This window comes from Phodopus roborovskii, unplaced genomic scaffold, assembly GCF_943737965.1.
Source record: "Phodopus roborovskii unplaced genomic scaffold, PHOROB, whole genome shotgun sequence".
NCBI classification, from domain to species: Eukaryota; Metazoa; Chordata; class Mammalia; order Rodentia; family Cricetidae; genus Phodopus; species Phodopus roborovskii.
Window position 1 is genome coordinate 18,463,950 of NW_026126448.1, and position 20,840 is coordinate 18,484,789.

Sequence of the window (20,840 nt, forward strand, 5' to 3'; positions counted from 1 at the left end):
CCCTGTCTCAAAAAAAAAAAAAAAAAAAAACTAAGATAACAAATAAAGAGCAGCTTAGTTGGGGATCTCAGACCCCAGATAAATCCTGCTTGGATTGTATATGGCTAATGGCCATGTCACCACCACAAGAGCTCAGTGACTCAGCTGTGAAACAGAATATTAGTCCCCAAAGGCAGCACCAACAAGCTTTACAATTGCTCCATAGCAAACACCCTTTGTGTCCTGGGCCAGAGTTTCTGATTCCCTGCTGGTTCATTGATGGGTGCTGCCTGCATTTCATAGTCAGCCGATACCCACCAGTGTTTCCTACTTGCCCAGGTAGATCTTCATCCCAGAGGGTCAAAACCCCACTTGCATCTTGTCTATCTTTGTGTCCTATCCAGAAAGGTCAGGCCCACAGCGTAACTGGGATGTTGGGGGAGGAAGGACATAAAGGCCCCGGGACCCACAGGAGCTGCTGGCAGGAGATTGGGAGTCAAATAGTAGGGGATGATTGACATTAAGTTACCAAGTACTTTCAGAGTGCCACACTGATGTCCTTCACAGGGACTCTGTGAAGCAGCAGCTATGTATATTTCCCCCTGTATAGAAGAAGAACGTAAAATGATGTGGGTGGTGAAGTTCTTGGGAGGGTAACTCCTATTTGTGTTTTCAATTTTGTACACAGTTTTGGTGCTGGAGAGATGGCTCACAGGTTGAGAGCACTGGCTGCTCGTGCAGAGGACTGGGATTTGGTTCCCAGCACCATATCAGATAGCTCACACTGTTAAAGCCACCTGTAACTCCAGCTCCAGGGGATCCAGTGCCTCTGATCTCCATGGGCATCTGCACTCACTTACACAAACCCACACACAGACACATAACTAAAATTAAAAATAATGAAGTGCCAGACGGTGGTGGCATATGTCTTTAGTCCCAGCACTCAGGAGGCAGAGGCAGGTGGATTTGTGTGGGTTCTAGGCCAGTCTGGTCTACAAAGCTACAAAGAGAAACCCTGTCTCCTTTCTCAATAAATAAAAAAAAAAAATTAAAAATAGTAACATATATTTTAGAGCCAGGTGGTGGTGGTACATGCCTTTAATCCCAGCACTTGGGAGGCAGAGACAGGTGGATCTCTTGTGAGTTTGAGGCCAGCCTGTTCTACAGAGCAAGTTCTAGGACAGGCTCCAAAGCTATACAGAGAAACCCTGTCTCAAAACAAAAAGTATGTTGTTTTTTAGACTAGGTCTGATTATGCAGCCTTGACTGGCCCTGACAAACTCCAGATCCTCCTACCTCAGTTAACTGAGTGCTAAGATTACAGGCATCTAGTACAACACCCTGCTGATAAACATTTTTTGAATGAATGGTAAATAATTAGATGGTGCCTAATAGCACAGGCGTGGGGTGAGATAGACTCTAGAAATAACTCATACCCCAGATACGTCCTGGTTCTACCACTCACAGCTGAGTGGTACACGTCCATGTCGCTGTATAAGCTCAGCTGTCAAGTACTGAGAATGTTACCACTTACAAGGTAGTGTGGATTAAATACAAGCCACTCTTGAACTATTACACAGCTATTAGTAAAGTTCTTAGTACGTACAAAATGCATGCTAATGGAAGTGTAAATCCTCCATCTCCAGTCTCAACCTACTCCTAAGATCTTGCAAGACAACAAAGTCCTCGGCACTCGGGACGGGGAGGTACTTGCCCCAGGATTAAGCAGCTCCAAAGCTGGGGGACCTGCTGGGGCTCTGGGCATTTAGGACCCTAATGCAGGCAGCGAAGCAAGCCACCCGACTCTTCCAGGACAGCCACTTGCCCCGGCTCCCCCTCCCGCGCGCGCTTCCCCTTCTAGAGTCCCCGGGTCTCCACAGGGGCGAGCCTCTGGACCCGCAGCTCCTAGACTCAATTCCACCTGTGCGGCCCCTCCCGCCAGCTTTCCTCCCTCTACGTCCTTGCGTCGGCAGGACCTCCCGCCCACCTCTGTCTCCCAAGGCAGAATACCACCTTCCAACCTCTCTAGACCCAGCCCGGAGCTCCACCCTGACTCCACTCGGGAAATAGCGGACACAGACCCCGCTGCTTTCTGGCCTTGGTGCCCAAGGTCGAGCTGCAATCAACTCCGCCCCATCTACCTGGAGTCGGGGCCCGGTTAGGCCCCACCCCCGCCGGACATCGCCACGCCCCCAGGTGGGTCCTTGTTCCACTCTCCAATACACCCACTAGTTCTCCAGGCTCCGCCCACAATTTGGACCAGCCCACTGGATCAGCTCCTCCTGGCCCTGCCATGACTACGACCCCCACTCAGACTGCGTCCCCAGTTCGGCTCCGCCCCCAGATCTTCCTGGCCGGGCTACTGCTCCTCCTGGCTCGGCCCCGCCTCGGCCCCACCCCTGCTCTTTGTTCCCTCTGGGAGCGCCGCCTTCGCGGGGAGCAGCGGAATTCTCGAAACCTGGCCCGCCTGAGGTCTAGTTCTCTCTGGTTCCGCTTTGTGTAAGAGGTGTGTGGAGCACTGGGCCAGCCCTTCTTTTATTCCCCAGAACATTCTTTTGCCCAGCCCTCCCACCTGGGGAGTCCGGATTATGCAGCACAGGAATTGGTCGATCGTTTTATAGTCAGACCCCTGGCTTCAGCAACCTTCCAGCTTCAGGTGGGAGCAGAGAAACCGGGGTACCAGTCGAAAGGGTACTCAGCGTGCTTGCTTTCGGCACCCGCCTTCTCAAAGTCCTCTCCGAAAAAGCTAACTCCCGCCCCATACCCCCACCCTGTTTCTTATTCCACTTCGTCCCTCAGCCCACAGTTTTTTTCCTGTCTTTGATCTCTCAGACACATCCACACCTTTACTCAGTCACCCTGAGGTACATTTCTAAGGTGATCCCTTACCAAATTCTCCCCATTATTGTTTTAACAATCGAGCCATAATTGGGCTGGAAAACACCAACAACAACAAAAGGGCTCTGCGATTAAAAAGCACTTGCTGTTTTAGCAAAGAACAGTAGTTCAGTTCCCAGCACACGTTCAGAGGGTGCTGTGTGAGTTTTTTCCTCCCAGTTTATCTTATTTTTGTTTTTAATGTCTGGGGTGCTGGGGTTCATACCAAGGCCTTATGAATGGTTGTAAGCACTGTGCTACAAACTAGCCCTGTTTTTCTTTTCTTTCTTTCTTCTTCTTTTTCTTTCTTTCTTTTTTTTTTTTTTTTCACCATGTATATTCCTTATCAGGGGTGAGGGTGTCAGATCCCCCTAAACAAGTTACAGACAGTTGTGAACTACTACTATGTGGATGCTGAGAGCCAAACCCTGGCCTTCTATAGGATCAGTAAAGTGTTTTTAACTGCTCAGCCATCTGTCCAGCTCTCAGTCCTGTTTTTAAACTTTAATTAAGGTATTGTAAATGCCTGTTTGTGGGGTGCAGAGTGATATTTCAGTACAGGTTTATGAATTTATGGATTTTTCATTCCCTTATAAAGATACAGAGAATGTCTAAAAATTAAAGTAAATAAATAACACAAGCTGGAGAGCTGAGTCAGTGGATGAGAAAACTGGCTGCTCTTCCAGAGGACTGATGTTTGATTCTCAGCTCAAATGTGGCCTCTCATAACTGTCTTTATACAGTTCCAGGGGATCTAATGCCCTCTTCTGGCCTCCAAGGGCACTGCATGAAACAGAACAGCTCCCTGAAGCCTGGTGGTGGCGCCACAGGCCATTAATCCCAGCACTTGGAGCACTTGGGAGACAGAGGTAGGTGGATCTCTGTAATTTTGAGGCCAGCCTGGTCTACAGAATAAGTTCCAAGACAGCCAACCCTACACAGAGAAACCTTGTCTCAAAAAACAAAACAAAACAAAAAAAAAAAAAAACAAAAACAAAAAACACCACCTCCCTGGAAGGTCTTTGGGGTCCTTCCCAGTGACTTTACACCTTCAACATCTGTTATTATAGGGTAAGTTGTTTTTATTTTATTTAATTTTTTTTTGAGACAAGGTGTCTCTACACAGCCCTGGTTGTCCTGGAACTCACTGTACAGACCAAAGTGGCCTCAAAAGCCAGAAGGTGGTGGTGCATGGCTTTAATTCCAGTACCAGGGAGGCAGAGACAGGTGGATCTCTGTGACTTCAAGACCAGCCTGGTCTACAAGAGCTAGTTCCAGGACAGCCTCCAAAGCTACACAGAGAAACCCTGTCTCAAAAAACAAAACAAAAAAACAAAAACAAAGTGACCCCAATCACACAGAGATCTGACTGCTTCCCAAGTGGGATTATAAGTGTGCAATACCACACCCAGCAAACCATATCTTAATATAAATGAAAAGGCAGGTGTCTTAGTTTGACATAGTAGTGTGCCTGCAACCCTATCAGTCCTGTGGCCAAAGCAGGAGGATTTCCAGTTTAAGGCCAGTCTGGTTCACATAGAAAGATAGGGAAGCTGGAGAGATGGTTCAGGGGTTAAGAGTACTTACTGCCCTTGCACGGGCAGCTGACAACCTTCTGTAACAAGAGATCCACACCCTTCTCTGTCCTGCAAGAGAGCCCACACCCATGTGGCATTTGCTCACGTGGACACACACATGCATAGTTGTTTTGTTGTCGTTGTTGTTGTTGTTTTATTCTGGGCAGAAGAGATGTCTTGGAGGTTAAGAGAATATAGTACACTTGCAGAGGACCCAAGTTTGGTTCCCAGCATCCACCTCAAGCAGCTCACAATTGCCTACAGCTCTAGGGGGCCATGCTGGTCTCTGTAACACCAGTACTCACAAGCACAAACTGAGAGACAGACATATAATAAAAACAGAAAAGCTAGGAACTAGATTCACAACCAGTTACCAGCTGTCATGTGGGTGCTGGGAATTTAACCTGGGTCCTCTGAAAGAGCAGTCAGTGATCTTAACTGCTGAGCCATCTCTCCAGCCTCAAAACTAAATCCTTTATTAAAGATTTTTTTTAAAATTATTTCTCTTGAGTAAAAGCAGAAAGGTTGGGTCATGGGGTGATGATTGTGTATGATCTTATCAGAAACTGCCAAACAGCTGTCCCAAGTGATTTTACCATTTCACAGGTCACCAGCAATGCCTGAGTGTTCCTTTTGCCAATACCCTTGTGAGCAGTTGGCATTGCCAATCTCCTCTCAGTGTATAGTTAACTCTTAATGGTATTGACTTGCTTTCTTTCTGTCTGTCTTTCTATATATGTACAGTGTGTACATGTTCAGATAGGTATTTGGACATGTGTACATATGAAGGCTAGGGGTGAACATCTGGGGTCTTTCTTGCTCTCTACCTTATATATTATTATTATACTTATTATATTTATTTGTGTGTAGTGTAGGGATGGGACTTGTACCAAAGCACCCATGTGGAGGTCAGAGAATAATTCTGGGGATCCCATCCTCTCCTTCTACTTTGTGGGTCTCAGAAATGAAATCCGATCATTAGGGAGAGTTACCCACTGAACCACCATGTTGCCCTCCACCTTATTTTCTTGAGGCAGCATCTCTTGTAAAACCTGGAGCTCATCCATTGGACTAGACTGACTAGCCAGAGAACTCCCAGGATCCTCCTGTCTCTGCTTCCCCAGTCATGAGGTTATGAATGGCTGCTCTGCCAGGCTCTGACATGGGTTAGGGGATTAGAACTCATGCTCATGTGGCAAGCACTTTACCAATTGAGCCATGTCTCCCCAGACATTACTTTAAAAAAAGATGATTAACACAAGCATGAAACTGCAATGAACAAAAAAGCTACTCTGAAAACGGCCCCTGACCATTCCCTTTGCACCCCAAAAAACATGAATTTCAGGAGACCTCCTTCCCATTTAACACAGCCTGGTCTTTGGCCGTCAGTCTTTCACTAGATAGAGCCCTAAGAAGAAAGGAACCACCTGTGGTCTTTTTAGCTTAGTTAGGGTTTCTATTGCTGTGACACCATATTGAAGAGACACCATAACTACAGCAAATCTTTTGTTTTTCAAGACTGGATTTCTCTGTATTGCTTTGGAGCCTGTCCTAGAACTAGCTCTGTAGACCAGGCTGGCCTCAAACTCACAGAGATCTGCCTGTCTCTGCCTCCTGCATGCTGGGATTAAAGGCATGTGCCACCAAGGCCCTGCTGTTTTTTTTTTCTTTTTCCTTCTTTTAAATAGTGTCTCACTGTATAGCTCTGGCTAGAACTCTCTATATAGACCAGGTTGATCTTGAACTCACAAAGATCTGATCTGCCTGCCTCCCACCCTCGTATGTATGTATGTATGTATGTATGTATGTATGTATGTATGTATGTATACACACACACACACATATTTGGATGGGGGGGAGGGGAAGGCTCTTCTAAGCCTGGCTTTGAGCTCCAAATTCTCCCTCTTGCTTCCATCCCCTGAGTCCTGGGATTACAAGCATGTACCACTTTATTATATTTTAACTCAAAAGAACAGCAGATTCCCTGTAGACAAAGTCCACAAATGAGTGATATCAATACAATTTTGTTAAGTGAATAAATGATAATGAAGGAAGGCCCCTGAAGGGCTCCCACAGGCAATGCAAGCTGATTTATTTCTGCTTTTTTCCTTCCTTCCTCCCTTCCTTCCTCCCTCCCTTCCTCCTTCTTTTCCTCCCTCTATCCATCTCTCTTTCTCTGTTTCTTCTTTCTTTCTTCCTTTCTTCCTTCCTTCCTAACATTTCCTGTCTCTCAGCTGCTGGGCAAACATTGAAAATGCTCATCTATTATTCTTGTTGAACAGTATTACCTCATCCTTCTGGTAACAGGATCCCTGTTTTTCTCAAAGAGGATTGTCTTTCTCCACTCAACCCACACTTCCATCAGCTCCAGGGCAGGTGACTCAGGCCAAGCCAGTCAGAATGTGTCAGCCCCTTGGCAACAGTGACAGACTGTTCCAGGGAGTGTCAGGCCAGAGTGGACCAATGAGAACCAACCCTGGACTGGTGTAGCATAAATAGTGGGCAAGAGAACTCTGTGAGAATAGCCATTCAGAGGTAATGCCCAGGAGAACTGAAGTGAGGGGGAGAAGCTAGCCTCCAGAAAGAGCAGGACATCCCAACACTACTTAGCAGATAACCAGTCTCAAAACAAAACAAACAGCAAAAGAGATGCAAACAGAAGAAAAGCAAGCCCTGCATGTAATCCCAGGACTTGGGAGGATCAGATATTTGAAACCATCCACCCTCTGCTATAAACAAGTTCTAAAGAGAGCTTATGATACTTTAAAAAAAAAAAAAGTATGGAGCAGAGTTATTACGCAATCTGATCCACTTTGTTAAAAGATCTCTATATGAGGGCTAGTGAGATGGCTAAGCAGGTGAAGGAACTTGCTGCCAAGTCTGATGATGACCCAGGTTTGATTCCTAGGATCTTCCACACCAGTTGAAGGAGAGTACTGACTCCCTAAGGTTTTCCTCTGTCCTCCACACTTGTTCTGTGGCTTGTGTCTAACCCCACCTAGTAAGTAAATACATGTTTAAATTTTTAAAAAGGGAGCACTATCCAAAGATGAGATTAGGAATGAGGGGAAAGGTAGAGGGAAAAGGGAGTCTGAGGCTGCCATTGTCATTGAAGACTCTGGTTTGGCCAAGGGTTTCAGCTATGAAGAAAAATAATTTGGCCTGTCTTGTTTGAGAGCAGAGGGAGAGCTAAAGAAAATAAGAGTCTAGGGAGCAGCTGCTGATGACATCATTTGAACACCTGGATCCAGCTATGCCTGAGGCTGTTTCTCCTAGTTAATAATTATGTGAGCCAATACCTTTTATTACTTTTAAGTTCTATTACACTCTGTTATAGGGGTCATTTTCATACACACACACATATACATATACATTTATATATAAATTCCCTTTTATTTCTTTTTGTGGATGGTTTCAAATATCTGATCCTTCCAAGTACTGAGATTACAGGCAAGGATTGCTTTTCTTTTGTTTGCATTTCTTTGGCTGTTGGTTTTTGCTCTTGAGACAGGGTCTCCATTTTTAGCCCTGGCTGATCTATAACTTGCTATATAGACTAGTTTAGCTTCAAATTCACTCCATAGCAAAAGCTGGCCTAGTCCTTTAACTCTGGCTAAACTCAAACTCATGGGAATTCCCCTGGCTCAGTGCTCCATCCTACCTTCTAAGTACTGAAACTGTAAGTATGTCCAACCACACCTGGCCTATAGGGTTCTGTCACTAGGGAATGACATCTTTGGTTATATGTGTATTCTCAAGAGTCTTCAGAGCAAATTAGCGCTAGAGTCACTGAGAAGGAATTGTGTGTGTGTGTGTGTGTTTGTGAGTGCAGGAGCCAGAGGGGTAAATGATCTCTTGGAGGTCAATTTATAGAAAATTGTGAGCTGCTTTTATATGGATGTTGGGAACCAAACTTGGGTCCTCTGCTCTTGACTGCTGCTAAGCCATCTATCCAGCCCCATCATTCCACTTTACTTTTATTTATTATTATTAGTGTGTTTGTGTGTGTGTGTAAGTTTGATGTATGACCCACAGTGAATGCGTGGAGGTCAAAGCAGCTGATTTTCTCCTTCCACAATGGGATATGGGAATCAATTCCAATTTCAGCCAGACATGGTGATCCGTTCTTTTAATCCCAGCACTCAGAGAACAGAGGCAGGTGGCAGATCTCTGTGAGTTTGAAATGAGTCTGGTCTACACAAAGAGTTATAGGACAGTCAGGGTTATACGGAGAGACCTTATCAAAACAAAACAAAACAAAAACAAAAAAACTGGGGAGTTGATAGGAGATGTCATTCTGTAAATATGTTTCTCTTATTAATGAATAAAGTCCTATTGGCCAATAGGAAAGCAAGATAAGTGGGACTAGGAGACAAGGAGGATTCTGAGAGATGCAGTAGAGGAGATTCAAGATGTAGGGACTTGAGAGAGAAAAGGTCTGGACCCTCTTTCTCTGGTAAGATAAGACCACATGGAAACACTTAGATTAATAGAAATGGGTTAATATTTAAGACAGAGCTAGCCAATAAGAAAAGCTAGTAACAGGCCAATAGCTTTATGTCGAATCCAGGGTCTCAGTGTGTTATTTGGGGCTGACAAGGCTGTGGGACCAGGCTCAGGGAAAACTGCTCGAAACAGGGAGTGCTGGAGAGATGGTTCATCAATTAAGAGTAAGAGGACTGACTGCTCTTCCAGAGGAACTAGTTTCGATTTCCAGCACCCACATGGCAACTCACAACTGTCTGTAACTCCAGTTCCAGGGGACCTGACACCCGTGGCAAAACACCAATGCATATAAAATAAAAATAATAAGAAAAGAAAAAAGGAAAAATTCTGCCTATCAGGTTTGTGCAGCAAGTATTTTTTTTTTTTATTTCTCTGAGACACCTAGCAAGCCCCATTTAATTTAATAAATCAATTAATTTTATTCCCCCCTACTTTCCTTTGCTAATTTTGCTGTGTTGCCTATGCTGACCACAAACTTCTGGGCTAAAAAGATCCTTATCCCTCTAAATGATAGGATACATGCTGTACTCTCAGGACAGATTTCTCCATTAGTATTTTGTTTGTTATTGTTATTTATCTTATTCCATGTGTATGGATGTTTTGTCTGTCTGTATATATGTGCACCATGTGCATCTCTGGTGCCTGAGGAGGGTCAGAAGAAGGGATCAGATGCCCTGAAACTGAAGTTATGGATGGTCATGAGCCACCATTTGGGTGCTGGGAATGGAGTCTGGGTCCTCTGCAAGAGCAGCCTGTGCTCTTATCTGCTGAGTCATCTCTCCAGCTGGCTCCTCCATTCTTAGCTCCTGGCGGATCTGGATCCGTCTGATGCTCTCATTCCAGCTTTATATCACCTAGTAATCCTCTTTGCCTTTCTTCTTCCCTTTTCTCCTTCCCTTCAAAGTCCATCCATGGTGTTATCTGACACCTGTGTCTCTTTCCTGCTTTCAGGCTGCATTACAACAGAGCAGTAAAAAAATGCTTTGAAGCCCAACAATGGTTCAGACAGTGTAATATTTCACAACACATTTGAAAAATCACATAATAGTAACATTAAAATGTAGCAACAGGGCCTGGAGAGATGGTTCAGCAGTTAAGAGCACTGGCTGCTCTTGCAAAGGAACTGGGTTTGGTTCCCATGTGGTGGCTTATAACCACATGCAACTCCAGCTCCAGGAGCATCTGGTGTTTCTATTATGTACCACATGTACATACCCACACACATACATAGAATTAAAAAAAATAAGAGAGGCTTGAGAGGAGGTTTAGTTGTTAAGAGTGCTCAGGGTTCTTGCAAGGACCTGGATTCCCAAATAAAATAAATCTTTAAATAAAAATTAAATGTAGCAGCTGGGCAGTGGTGGTGCACACTTTTAATCCCAGCTCTTGGGAGGCAGAGGCAAACAGATCTTTGTCAGTTCGAGGCCAATCTGGTCTACAGAATGAGTTTCAGGACAGTCAGGGCTACACAGAGAAACCCTGTTTTGAAAAACCAAAAATAAAGTGTAACAAGAACCAGTCCTGAGTATACCTACAATTCTATCACTTGGGAAGTTAAGGATAAAGGAGAGCTTGAGGCCAGTCTGGGCTACACAGGAAGATTGTTGTTCTTTTGTTTTAATTTAATGATATAAAGCTGGAGAAGGGGGTGGGGACTGCCCTGAGTGGGGTCCCAAGGTAAGGGACCACGTGGGAGAGCATAGCAGGTTCCATATCAGGAGAGGGTAACAGAGGCGGAGGGAATAACACGCCAGGCTGATAGAGCTTAAATGAGGAGTTTATTTAGAAAGGAGAGTGAGGGGGAAAGGAAGAGACATAGAGGCACCGGGAACAGAAGATGAGAGAGGGGAGAAAGCAAAGAGAGCTTAAGTGGGCGGGGGTCTGTCTTTTAAAGGGGTCCTTTAAACCTGCCTGCAGACTAGTACTCATGGAACCCTGGGCTGACCAGGGTACTGCCTGAGTGCATTCTGCCAGGTGACAGGGCAGGCCAGCGCAATACCTGAATCCTTACAAAGATTGTGTTTTAAAAATATAATAATAATAATAATAATAATAATAATAATAATAATAAAAAAGACTGGACCAATAAAATGGCTCAGTGAGTAAAGGTGACTGCCACCGAGCTTGACAACCGGAGTTTAATCTCTGGAACCCACATGGTAGGCGGTGACAACTGATTACCACAAATTGTCCTCTGACTTCTAAACATGCACACATAGATACATGCATGCATGCATACATACATAACTAACTAAAAACGCATGAAAATATAGAAAAAATAAAATATAGTTGTGCTTCTTTAGAAAGCCTTGTGTAATTTAGAAGGTCAACATTGAGGGTTTTTTTTTTTTTGTTTTGTTTTGTTTTGTTTTAAAGTATGGGAAGAATTTTTCATAGCTGGGGATATAACTCAGTGGTAGAGTGCTTACTTCACATGCCCCCCCCCAAGCCCTGTACTGAAAAAAAAAAAATCCAGTATTGAAAAATAAAGTTAACCAGGAGGTGATGGCACATGTCTTTAATCCCAGCACTTGAAAGGCAGAGGCAGAAAGATCTCTGAGGTTGAGGCCAGCCTGGTCTATAGGGCTAGAATAGTCAAGGCTACACAGAGAAACCCTGTCTCAAAAAAACAAACAAAATACCTGACATAAAAGTGGTGTGGTCGTGCTTGCTTTTAACCCCAACTTAGAGGCAGAGGGACAGAGGCAGGGGTATCTGCCAGGACTATATAGAGAGAGACCTTGTATCAAAAAAAAAAAAAAAAAAAAAAAAAAAAAAGACAAAAATATCTTATACAAAAAGTCAGAGTTGGGTCATAGCACTTTGCATTTGGGTATTGGTTTGTAATAGGTCCCCGGCCCCGTGATAAGTTTCTCCATCCACTCAGTAAACTGGATCAAACCAAGTTGAAAAAGTATAACAACAGGTTTATTTGAGCAAAGCAACGCCTGGGTAGGTTCCCCAGTCCCAAAGATCAAGGCCAGAGGAGCCTCACACAGTAGCTAAAGCAGGGAGATTATATAGATTGTAGTCAAGGGGTAATGACATGTGTGACATAAACCGGGTTTGTGCCCAAGTATAGTCAAAAGCTGAGCAGCTGGCAACTTCAGGGAAGGAAGCCGCTGCTATAGTCACCAAGAATTCAGAACTGGGCTTTTTGGTGCCTTCCTTGTTCAGAGAGTCTCTACCTGGGAGAGACAGGAACGGAGCTTTCTGGATCATGCAGGGGTGAGCTGAATAAAGCTAAAAAAATCTTATAAGTCAGTTGCCTCATAAAGGATCAGTTTCTTTGATATGTTCAGGTTTAACTTTGTATACATGTTCTCAAAGTTAGGACTGAAACAAGTAGAAACAAACATTTGTCTAATTTAGATATACTTAACAGTTTGGGTTTGCACAGGGTAGAATCTGAGAGAAATGTTACCGCCTTATGGGAAGCCAGGTGACCCCTCCATCTCTGCTGTGTGCTCTCTTTCCTGTCTTGCCCATTATAAGTACCTTCTTTTTGCCTCACCAGGAATGTAAGCACCATTAAGATGAGCAGATCATTGCTTAGAAGACATGCAATGGCCTGTGATGCCAGGGCCTGGATGCTGAGTAGGGGTAACCACCTCCAGCTGCAAAGAACATGGAGATCACTTTCGTGGCTTCCCGGAAGCTGCCTCTGGCTCACTGTCCTTCTTTTTATGGTTCTTCACTAATGATAACAACTTGAATGGTTTTTTTGTTTGTTTGTTTTTTGTTTTTTAAAGATCTACTCAAGATATTTCTCTTTCTAATGAAAGAGAATGCTTGTTGCACTCAATGCCTGGGTTATCTTGTGTTCGTTTTATTTGTGTACTTTGGTTTGTGACTCATCAAAGCATATTTGAACAAAAAAAAAAAAAAAAAAAAAAAAAACTGAACTGGGAAATGGATTGCAACACACACACACACACTTTTCTTTGATTTCTGAGACACAGTTTCTCAGTGTAGCCCTGGATGTCCTAGAGCTCTCTGTGTATACCAGGCTGGTCCCCAATTCAGAGATCCTTCTGCCTGTGTCTCCCAAGGAGTGCTAAGATGAAAGGTACATGCCACCACATCAGCCGCACACATCTTAACTGAGTCCTCCTTGAAGACAAGAATGAAGCCAGGCTTAGTTGCCCACACCTGTAGTTCCAGGTGCTAAGGAGGCCAGCCTGGTTGAGTAATACCCTTCTTTAATGAAAAGAAAAAAAGAAGGGAGAGAAGATTTAACTCAGCCTTTCCCCAGAGGAAATCCAAGCAATTCTATTCATGCAACAAAATTACAAATATTGTTGAATATTACCAATGTTGTTGAATTCTTCTTTTTCTTATTACTATTTTGGTTTTTTGAGACAGGGTTTCTCTGTGTAGCTGTCCTGTAGACCAGGCTGGCCTCCAACTCACAGAGATCTACCTGCCTCTGCCTCTTGAGTACTGGGATTAAAGGCATGAGCCACCATTGCTGGCATGTTATTGAATTCCTTTCTTTCTTTCTTTCTTTCTTTTTTTTTTTTTTTTTTTTTTTTTTTTTTGAATTTTTGGAGACAGGGTTTCTCTGTGGCTTCAGAGGCTGTCCTGGAACTAGCTCTTGTAGACCAGGCTGGTATTGAACTCACAGGGATCCACCTGCCTCTGCCTCCCGAGTGCTGGGATCAAAGATGTGCACCACCAACGCTGGGCTGAATTCTTATATAAATTAAAATGAGTAATATGCATATCCATTCAAAATAAAAATGAGCATGAATCATTTAAAATTATACTCAGAAGATCCAACCTGCCTCTACCTTAAGAGTGCTGGGATTAGATGTGTGAGCCACCACCAGCTGGCTGTTTTGTTTTGTTTGTTTGAGACAGGGTCTTGCTGTGCTGCTCAGGCTGGCCTTGAGCTCTTGCTTATCTATGTCAGTGTGCTTCTGAGCACCCGGTAGAGCCTTGCTGCTGCATCTGGGCTAGTGCTCCTGGCCCCCTTGTCTTTCTTTCAATAGGGGTATTGTTGTCTTCTTCTGATAGACTATCACAAGACAACAAACCTGGAGATCATCATGTTAAATAAATATGCCAGACTTGAAAGGACAAGCATCCTGTTTGGAATGCTTTGTGTGGGATTGTGGAGTCTAGAGGGGGAAATTATGAAAAATATGAAAGCCCAGGGCTGAAGAAATGGCTCTTCTATTAAGAGCACTGGCTGCTCTTGCAAAGGATTGTGTTCACAGCACATGAGTGTTGGCTCACAACTGTTTGTAATTCCAGTTCCAGGGGATCTGACACTTCCTTCTAGTCTCCTCCAGCAACAGGCATGCTTACATACAGGCAAAACACTCATACCCAGATGATGAAAACAAATTAATCTTTTTTTTTAAATTGATGAAATTAAACCTGCTGGTAGTAGTGAACACCTATAATACCAGCATTTCTGAGGCAGAGGCAAGCAGATCTCTGAGTTCAAGGACAGGCTTGTGAGTTCCAGGATAGCCAGGGCTATACAGAGAAACCCTGTCTGGAAACCCCCACCAATGGAATTTATTATGCATTTATGCATTATACACACATACTGAAGTACCATTGGACCCATAGACAGGCTTTTAAGATGCCTACGCTAAAGATTAAAAACAGGGCTGAATGCAGTTCATTGATAGGATGCTTACCTGCATTCAGAAGGCCCTGGGTTTATCTCCAACCCTCCAGAAACCAAAGACAAAATACAAGCTAAATAACAAAATGCCTTGGGAGAACAACTTATTTTTATTATGTTTATTCAGGTGTGTGTGTGTGTGTGTGTGTGTGTGTGTGTGTGTGTGTGTGTGTGTTGCATTGTATCTTGTGGCTTGCCTGTGCAAGTTAGAGGACAGATTGTGAAAATTAGTTCTTTCCATCATGTAGGTTCCAGGGATTTTACTCACCTCATCCTCACTGAACCAACTCACTATACACCCCTCCTCCCCTTTCTTTTCATTTTGAGACAGTCGCATGTAGCTCAGGCTGGCCTTGAACTTTCTGTATATCAGAGGCTGACACAGAAGTTTTAATCCTCCTGCCTTTGCTTCCCAGGTGCTGGGATTCCAGGTGTGCTAGGATTCCAGGTGTGCATCATTGTGTCCAGTTCAAAATTTTCTTTAGAAACAGAGATCAACCTGCCTCTGTCCCCAAACTGTTTTGTGATGTTTTGGACAAGTGTCTTGTGGTCAAGGGTGGCCTCAAACTCCTGATTTCTTGCTGGGGTTACAGATTATCTCACAAATCTGACTTGCTTTTTGTTTTTAGCTTTGTGTGTGTGTGTATGTGTGTAAGTGTGTGTGTGAGTGTAAATGTGTGTGTGTGTGTGTACGTGTAGTCAGTTTTCTTCTTCCACTTTGTGGGTCTCAGAGAATGACCTCAGATTTTAGGTTTGCATGGGTCAGATGGCAAGTACCTTTGCCAGCTAAGCCATCTTGCTGGCCCCCAAAACTATTTCATCTCCCTGGGAAGATCTTTCATGATTCCCTGATGACTCCCTGTTTATCTCCCAAATGCCATCCCAGGCAGCCAGGGCCCAGGATGGCAAGAACATGGGATTCTAGTTTTTGTTTTGTTTTGAGACAAGGTCTTAGAGCTTAGACTAACTTCAAACCCACGATAAGCTGAGGAGGACCTTGAACTTCTGATTCTCCTGCCTCTGTCCCTGGAATTACAGGCGTGCACTGCCATGCTTTGTATATGTTGTGCTTGGAATGGAACCCAGGGCTTTTTGCAAGCTAGGCTAGCTGTCTGTGAACTGAGCTGCTCCCTAAGCCCTGCTAACAGGATTTACAGCAGATAGCTCAGTCGGTAAAGTGTGTATCATCCAAGTGTAAGGACCCACGCTCGATCCCCAAGACCCACAAGGTAGAAAGAGGAATGATTCCCATAAGGTGTCCTCTGACTTCTAAATGCATGGTGGCATGCCTCACTACCCCAATAAATAAATAAATAAATAAATAAACAAACAAAAGGACAAATAAACAAAGACAAACAAATAAATAAAAATAAGGCAGACAGCTCCTAAAGAACACCACAGGAGGATAACCTCTGACCCCCCCCACACACACAGGCATTACCTGCATGCATACACAAACACACAATCAACCAATGTAAAAAAAATAATTAAACAGAAGAGAGCCGGGCATTGTGGTGCATGACTTTAATTCTAGCACTGCAAAGTAGAGGAATATAAGGCAAGTCTGTTTTACATAGTGAGTTCCAGGACAGTTAGCTACATAGAGACCCTGTCTCAAAAAAAAAAGGGGGGGGGCTGGGCAATGGTGGTGCATACCTTTAATCCCAGCACTCAGGAGGTAGAGGCAGGAGATCTCTGTGAGTTTAAGGACAGCCTGGTCTATAAAACAAACTCCAGGACAGCCAGGGCTACACAGAGAAACACTGTCTTGAAAAACAAAACAAAACGTCAAGAAACAGAGAAATCGGCCACTGTGAGGTGTAGTCACCAAGGAAGCTGTCAAATGCTAGCAGGGACTGTCAGACATTTTCCAGCATACCCTAGTGACACCCACTGCCCTGACTCTCCTCTCCTATACAGAATTCATCACAAGCTGAGAAAGCTTCCTGCGTGGAGTGAAGGGCACTGAAGATGGGGGATGCTGGGGACAGATGAAGTCCTAAGGGAATGTCTGTTGTTGACATGAGTGCAACCATGTCAAGGATCCTAATGGCCCAGACCCAGGGGAATGACAAAGCCTTTCCCCGGTCCATGTGCAGATGTCGACAGTATGCCAAAAACCGCAGTTCCCTCCTCCAGAATGTTTGTATCCTAAGACTGCTTCCCCAGAGACTCCCTACTCAGATGAGCTAAACTGGCTCTTTGGTTCAGCTGTACAACAATAAACCTGCTGCTGTCCAGCGATTCCGTGCCCATCACATCCCAAGGGCCTACCACATCCCAGCCTTTCTCTGTGTCACCCCAGTTAGATCAATTCCTAAGCCCTACAGGTCCAGCACACCTGAGTGTGGGATCACAGGGGACTGTAAGTTCAGTGTCCTCACTCAGGACCCCCGGCTTGGTCCTCGGCAACACAAACAAGGGACACCCAGTGCATAGCAATTCCAGGAGAGCACTTCTGTTTCTCACACTGAGGAGTGAGAACAGGACTCAGCAGGCTCTAATGGTCTTTTAGCCATTAAGAATGTAGAGGCAGGAGAGGACAAGGTAGCTCAGCTAGTAAAGGCACCTGCTTGACAATCCGAGTTTGATCCCTGGGATTCACAGTTGTAAGGAGAGAATGGGCTCCTGCAGGAATGTCCCCTGATCTCCACATGGCACTGTTAGTTCCCACACAATAAATAAACAAATGTTAAAAAATATTTTAATGGTTAAAAAAAAAAAAAAAGAAAAAGAAGAGAATGTAGAGTCTCCCTGAGGGGGGGGGGATTATTTAAAAGTTTCTGGAGCTAGGTATAGTGGCACACAACTTCAATTCCAGCCTGAGGGAGACAGGAGGATTTCTATGAGTTTGAGTCAGGTTGGTCTACATAGCCAGCTCCAGGCCAGCCAGAGCTACATGGGGGGATACTGCCCCCCCAAAGGAGTTCTGTCTGTTCCTCAGGCCAGGACACAGAAAGTCATGTAGGGGCTGCAGCTGTCCAGAAGGGGACATGTGGAAAGAAACACCTCTCTTGCTTTACATGAATACGCTGCTGCTTGGCTCTGCATCTGTATGGGTGTGAAGGTCTCCTCTCAGAGGTTGCCTCTCCAAAATAGTGTAGGATAGAGACAGGGTTAGAGAAAGAAATCCATGTTTCAGGATGCTGAACTCACAGATCTATCCTTCGGAAGACCAGTGTCATTTTATGTTATTAAACCATAACCATCAGGGCTCTTAACCACTGAGCCATCTCTGAATTTATTTTATGTTATTTTATTTTATTTATGTGTATTGGTGTTTTGCCTGAACCAATGTCTGTGTGAGGGTGGTGTTGGATCCCCTGGAACTGGAGTTACAGACAGTTGTGAGCTGCCATGTGGGTGCTGGCAATTGAACCCAGGTCTTCTGGAAGAAGAGCCCAGTGAGTGCTCTTAGTCACTGAACCATCTTTCCAGCCCCTTGTCTGGGTTTTTGAGATAGATTCTCTCAATGACCTGGAGCTTGCTGATTCAGCTAGGCTGGCTAGCCAATGAGCTACTTGCATCTGTGTGTGTCTCTGCCCCCCATTCTCCCACCCTTACCTCAACCAGTGCTGGGGTTATAGGCACAGGCTGCTGTGCCTGTTATTTGTATTCCAGGGATCAAACTCAGGTCCTCAGGCTTGCACAGCCAGCAGTTTACTGACTGAACCTTTGCCCCAGGCCTGAGTTAGAGTTCTTAACTTATTCAATAAGAATTCTCTGTTTCTATCTCTCCCAGGCCTTTGCCTCAGGGGAATCTGATGCAGCCGGGCAATAAGGACAGCAGGCACACACCAGCTTGTCTCCCCTGCCCTTGTACATGCTTCATCTCATCAGAATTCCCCCAGGGACACAGTTGAGATAACATCGAGAGTTTCACCACAGCAATATCAGAGCATTTCGCCAAGTCTAGAGAGCCCTTCCCAGGATGGGGCCCCCAGAAGACCTCAGTGACAACATACATACCCCTATAGCTGACTCTCCCTGGAGGGCACCTCAATCATTTTGTTTGAAGCATTTTGCACCCCTTTGTTCTATTTTGGGATCAGATCTCAAATAGTAACAGGAAAGTTTCCGCTCAAGTGTTGTGTGTGCTTGGCAACCTGCCAGTTCTCTCCCCATTATGCATTCTCCTCTTTGATAACTGAATCCCCCAACAATCAGCTGGGCACAAAGACCACATTTCCTACCCCATTGCATACAGTGCATCCAGAAGATGTTGCTCTGACCAAAGAGGTGAACTGAAAGTGTGGTGCACTTAAGGCTTTCCTTAAGAACTCTAAGTGGGGGCTGGAGAGATGGCTCAGAGGTTAAGAGCACTGGAAGATCTGGGTTCATTTCTCAGCATCCACATGGCAGCTCAACTGTCTGTAACTCCAGTTCCAGGGGATCTAATACCCTCACACAGTCATACATGCAGGCAAAACACCAATGCACATAAAAGTAAAAATCATTAAAGTTGTGTTATTTTAAAAAAATCACCTGGCTATACCACTCTGAATGTGCCTGATCTTGGCTGATCTCAAAAGCTAAGCAGGGTCAGGCCTGGTTAATGAGAAACCCTTCTAGCTGGGTGATGGTGGTGCACACCTTTAATCCCAGACAGAGGCAGGTGGATCTCTGTGAGCCTGGTATACAGAGTGAGTGCCACTACAGGCTCTAAAACTACACAGAGAAATCCTGTTTCGAAAACCAAACAAAATCATTGCTTTCCATGAACTTGTAGCACAGTGGTAGGGTGCTTGCTTCCCTGAGGCCTTGGGTTCAACACACACACACACACACACACACACACACACACACACACACACACAGAACCCTAAGTGCCAACATGTGGACTCTTTGAAGAGACTGCACAAACAGTCACAGGGCCCCCACCTCATTTTCTTCCTGGGGTGCAGATGACTTCAGAGGCCAGAGTTGACAGATCCCTCTGGAGCTGGAGTTACAAGTGGATGTGAATGGCCCATCGTGGGTGCTGAGAATGGAACTTCCATTCCCTGCAAGAGCATGAAGTATTCTTAACTGCTGGCCCATCTCTCTAGCACCCAAATTTAAAAAAAAATTAAACCAGCAGCAATAAAATTACATGCATGTCATTCTAGCACTCAGGAAGGAAAAGCAAGAGGATCAGAAGTTTAAGATCATCCTCAACCGCATCATGAGTTCTAGGCCAGTCTCCCTTATGTGAGAGCCTATCTCAAAAGAAACAAACAAGCAGACACTAAATATCCAAACATACAAACCTATGGACCAAGGACACAGTTCAGTGATGGAGTGCTTGTCTCTCACAAAGTGAGACCATGAATTCCATTGCCAGGACTGGGGAAGTTGACACAAACAAAAGCCAGAACTAAAAATGGCAGAACCACAAGAGTGGCTGGCTGCACAGAGAGATCCTGTCTTGTAAGGGCCCCACTAAATAAACAGCCAGATTGGTGGCACACACCTTTAATGCCAGCACTCGGGAAGCAGAGGCTTATGGATCTCTTATAGCGCTCCAGACTAGCCAAGGCTAAGTAGAGAGACTGTCTAGAAAGCTAAACAAACAAACAAGGGGCTGGAGAGATGGCTCAGCGGTTAAGAGCACTGGCTGCTCTTCCAGAGGTCCTGAGTTCAATTCCCAGCACCCACATGGCAGCTCACAACTGTCTGTAACTCCAGCTCCAGGAGTTCTGACACCTTCACACATGTAGGTAAAATGCCAATGCACATTAAAAAAAAAAAAACCCAAAATGAAACAAAACAGAAACCCTACCACCAACAAGAATAACAAAAGACATTTCCTACAAATGACAGGTACTGATAGGAAATAGGCTTGCTTGCCACATGCTCATTCAATAATCGCCTATGGATCATCAAGTATCACCAGCTCCCATTACAGGAGCTACATATGTCATGGGATCCACACCCTCTGCAAGTTCCCAGTGAGATTTGGTGGGTGGGAGGCGTCTGCTCTAGTGGGAACAGAGTGTTGGGAGCAGGTGACAGGGCCTAAGATCCTCTAATTGCTAGGTAGTGGTGACGGGGGCCCAGGAGCAGGAGTGATAGTTGCTGTGAGGGCAGACTGGGAAGGTCCTTTCCCAAAACCAGCAAGGCAGCCAAGTCAGCGGTAAGTCTTTGCAGAATTATCAGGAGCTCCGTACTCCAGCGTGGCTTAGTCTGTGTCAGCCTCTGCATGGGGAAAATCAGGGATGTTGGTGGATAGGAGACATCAGGCATGATTCCTGCCCTTTCCACACAGACAGGAACACTAA